The 4,724-nt window shown below is 33.4% G+C and overlaps 1 protein-coding gene across 7 annotated transcripts in view; it reads right to left on the bottom strand.

Moving 5' to 3' along the window:
• LOC106463863 (ninein-like protein) overlaps positions 1 to 4,724 on the bottom strand; it is a 156,543-nt gene that overhangs the window by 113,621 nt on the left and 38,198 nt on the right. Inside the window, exon 1 of one of the 7 annotated variants that reach the window (XM_022391488.1) lies at positions 1,273 to 1,291. The exons of the other annotated variants lie outside the window; for them this stretch is intronic. The gene's annotated coding sequence lies outside the window, so the exon portion shown is untranslated. Of the gene's footprint in view, positions 1 to 1,272; positions 1,292 to 4,724 lie in introns of those variants that run through there. 7 annotated transcript variants of the gene reach the window in all.

Genomic DNA, 4,724 nt, shown 5'->3' with positions numbered 1-4,724 from the left:
GATTTAAAGGGGAATACTGATGATTGATATACGATCTTTAACGGCGGATTTAAAGGGGAATACTGATGATTGATATACGATATTTAACGGCAGATTTAAAGGGGAATACTGATGATTGATATACGATCTTTAATGGCGGATTTAAAGGGGAATACTGATGACTGATATAGGATCTGTAACGGCAGATTATGAACGGTTTGCTATTGTACGCTACACTTGAGAACGAACCTTGATTTATTTCAATTAATTCATCTGGTCCAAACTTTTTAAAGTTTATATTAACTGCTCAGCAGGAACCGAAATCTTGAGTTCTTGAAGTTCACTGACCCCAATGCGACGAGGAGTTCAAGGGTGGGACTGTTACAGTCTTACAGCTCTGTTCACTTCCGCAATACCCCATGTTATACAATACAAACAAAAGCTAAAGTCTTCTTACCTAAAACTTACGAACACAAAGTAGAAATTATTCACACAATAAAGCGATAGATCTCTCTTGATGTGCACGCGCAGGTAGATAAACACAGTGTAGTCCAGTCAGTCGTCGATATATTGAAAGAACACACGGCAAACAAAACGCGAATGTTCACGAAACTAGAACAACTTCCTAACCCACGTAGGGTGTGTCCAGTTACTTTAAGGATGCATCTAGTTTGTTTTTTTTATATTACAAAGGTCAATGTAACTATTACCAAGAAGTCTTATGAGAAGTCCTTCGATGTGCATCACAATTCATCACTTTCTTTTTTTTTTTTGCGATGATACTGTATCACAACAATGAAGATGCTAATTAAAGTACATCCTTTTCATGGTTATTGAAATCTCTCTCCAGCGTGCGACCAGTTACGCTAGCTGGGCACAAGCTAATCATTAAAACTTCAGCTCTAGATGATAGTTATCAGTGAGTTAATTTAACTAATACACGCCGAGGATTATCACCGATAAACTTTATTTATTTATTTATCTATTTCAAATTGCATGCAAATAGTGCCTACCATCACAAAAGTTGAAATACACCGATTGTTAACACTTCGGACTTTTTGTTAAATCATTGTTCATAAAGAACTTTGTTTTTTTCTAAAGACTGAACAATTTTCTATGATAAGTATGAATTTCTAAAGATCACTACGTTGGCTTAAATGTATTAAATATTATTATTTATTCAATCATTCACACATCAAAAAACGTGTTCGGGATACATTAAAAAAATTCAATCCACACGAAACTTGTAAATTCTATTGGAAACTGGATTAATATAAAATCCTTAATACTTACGATAGTTCTATGGTCAAGGAATGCGGGTCTCAGACATAGAGAACCAAAACCACGTTAGCTTAGGCCCTTCCATTTGATACGCAGTGTGTTACTATAGCTAAATAGCCTTCCAAAGGATTATTTCGATTTGTTTTTTATTTTGTTTATCATTCAATGAATATTTATGACACTTGAAACTTATCATCACTGAGGATCAATTAGGCCTAACCAGTGTTATTTACATCATATCTAATTACAACGATTGATTTATATTTATCTCTTAGTCCATTACGTATTTCAAACTAGGGGTGTTTAATAACAAATCTTGTAATTACTTTCGTCCTTTGAATTTTTTTAATTTCCCCTCAATCCTTGATTTTAATATGCTCACCTACGAACCGGCCAGTTTTCTTCTTAGGCTTACATCATTTAGACAAACATTTTAAATAACGATTGTATTCAAACCTGACGTTTCGGCTTATACGTAAACCGAAACGTCGAGTTGAATAACGTATTCTTTTTGGTTTTTTTTCTGAAGTGTGATTAGTTCATTTTTATTTTTGTAAACACAATTTCAATCTTCCGGTCTGCTCTTGCAAAGTTTAAAAACTGATACGTTTTTAGTAACGTTTTAACAATACAAACCACGATTTGAAAATTAAAGAGCATCTGGAAACTAGAGTAAAATCGCTTTTCACAGCTTATATACACTGAGGTCATCACTGAAAGATATGCACTAAGTAATTGCTCTCATTCAGTAATGTTAAAACTTGGTATCTTAGAAACTTTAAAAAACCTCTTCCACCACCACCAAACGTTCTAAGATGCTTAATCAGAGTCAACAAATGCCATGTTTCAAACAAGTTTTGCCCACACAACGACTGTACACGTAGGTCAACGTACAAGTAGAATCAGCAGTCAATGAATATATGAATGTATATACTTATACGGCTGTTTTGTTTTGTTTTTAATTTAAACAACAGCAAATGTTGTATACCGAGTTTAACATCCCAACAATTAACCTGCTAGCACAGATTGCGGCGTGAACTGACATTCGGCGCAACAGATAACAAAGAACATTGTAAAAGCCCATACTATTGAAACAGGAACATTAGTATTAGGTCTATTATATTTTTAACATTACATCCTTTATTCAGCCTTCCAGAGTTTTTCAAGAATAAAAGTATTTCAACCACACTATGTCCGCCAAATCCATTGCCGACGTCACGTTTCACTCAATAAAAAATTCATCACACCGACTGTGACTTAAACACATAAGTGGTCAGAACATTATTTATATAAGCCATTTGTTACAACAACAATTGTTAGGGTTTGAATATCTTTTCTGAGATGGCGAAGCATGATTATAATTAATTATACAGGTTATAGTACTTCGTATTAGGAACTACTATATTTTAAACACTACATTTTTAATAGTTTATTCAGTGTTTTTTAAGAAAGTGTACAATATTTCAACCACACTATGTCCGTCATATACACTGCAAATAGAAAGACAACATAAAACACCTACATACATTTTAATAATAAAATTGAATGTGTCCTGTTTACCTAACAAAAATTATACTATTCCCTAAAACTAATAATAAAACGGTCGGTATATATCACTAGTTATTTAGTATTTCCAGAAAAATTATAAAAAAGAAGCCGTTATTAAATATTAGTAGTAAGATTCACAAATGATCGAGCAGTTTTTTAACGTGGATTTTTTTTGTCATCGCAGTTTAAATACATAATTGTATTCCTTTACGGAAGTTTTTACTTTACCGGACACCTAGAAGTAACGAATTTACAGTGTGTAATATATAAAAAATATAAACAATTCAAGGAATTAGTATTCTATTATTGAAAGTTATGTATAAGACATATGGGCTAAATGGTCAGAGACCCCATGGCTAAAACATATTTATCCTTAAATTAAAAATTTATCTCAAAAAAAGAGTCTAATGCAACCAATCAGCAGCAACTTATACGACGACTTCTAACTGAATAGCGGGATTGATTGTCACGACTATAACGACGCCACAGGCGAGAGTTCGCAGCGTGTTTAACATATCAAAACATATGGATATTCTGTTGAGCAGCAACTAATACATCACGCTCGGCACAAGGAAAATTCATTTGTTGTGCTAAGGACACCTCGACAAATAATTTTAAACCAAAAACAGTGACGTACAAGCATACGTCACGAAGATTTGTTTGTTTCTTTTAGAGTATGTTCACATTGGGCTATCAGCTGTGTATCCACCGCAGGGAATCGAATCTCAGAGTTTAGCGTTGTAAGTCCGTAGAGTTATCGCTGTTCCCCAGGGTACATTATCGTGAAAACAAAGCAAATCATAGAAAGTAGAAACCAACGGTACAAACATGTTGAAAAGATCACAAAGTAACAATTTTTACCGTCCTGCACAGTATAATACCGCAGTTTGATAAAATAAAAACTGAATTTGACTTTTGATGAAAAATTTCATTCAAACGGTACCTTATTTAGTGTTATAGCTATTTAAGTCATTTTATAGATTTACAAGTTTGGCACAATAAAAACTATTACATACACCTGTATAAAACTAAATAAATATTTTAACAAATTGGATTTTTTTTCTCCATTATAACAAGATTATCCACACTTAATATCACACTCGAAACAACAAACAGTGCGATTTTAACAACATAAATTTTTATTTGAGTTTACTACTGATTATAAATAAAAATTATTTCCTACTGTAAAAGATGTAACTTTTAAATAGATAAAAAATTAAGGGTTTTTATTCTGGGCCTATTTTATGAAAGATCCTTTGTCAACTTTCTTGAATAATATAGGCGTTTATAAATTAGTTTTACATAAGTTGCGTGTTTATTAACTGTAGTAAGACAACTAGATCCTTTACCGTATTTGAGCGAAACCGTATATTTTATTCATCATAAACAGAGAGAAGCAAAATAGAGATGACAACTAAACCAGACTTGTAAATAAATATACTACAAACAAAAAAGAGGGTACAAGGTAAAATTCGTAGTGAAAGATTGACTCTTTTCGAATATTCTAGCAATGGTTCTAAAGGTCCAGAATGTTGAACTGATAGACTAGAAGGAAGGCAGCTATCTAACACCGCTCACCGCCAACTCTTGGACTACTTTTGTCTAATTGAATAGTGGGAGTTAACCGTCACCCTTATAACGTACCCACAAACCCAAAGTGTGGAACGCGAACGATGGACCCGCAGATCCATAGTCCAGCACCATGCCAACCACTAGGTTGTGATGAAGTGAAATGAGTTTTATGCGCACGTAACAAAAAATACTGAAGCGATTTCCAATTGCTTCAACATATACGTGTGTATGTGTGTGTGTGTGTGTGATTTTGTTACACAATCAACTCGGAGTGTTAACAAATTTCCTGAACAGTCTTTCTCTTTCCATTCTCAGAGAGGGAAATACCCAACAAAATAGATAGT

This window comes from Limulus polyphemus, unplaced genomic scaffold (genome assembly GCF_000517525.1).
Source record: "Limulus polyphemus unplaced genomic scaffold, Limulus_polyphemus-2.1.2 Scaffold1506, whole genome shotgun sequence".
In the NCBI taxonomy this organism is placed as follows: domain Eukaryota; kingdom Metazoa; phylum Arthropoda; class Merostomata; order Xiphosura; family Limulidae; genus Limulus; species Limulus polyphemus.
The sequence above is the reverse complement of the archived record's forward strand: the minus strand, read 5'-3'. Positions and strand labels throughout refer to the sequence as shown.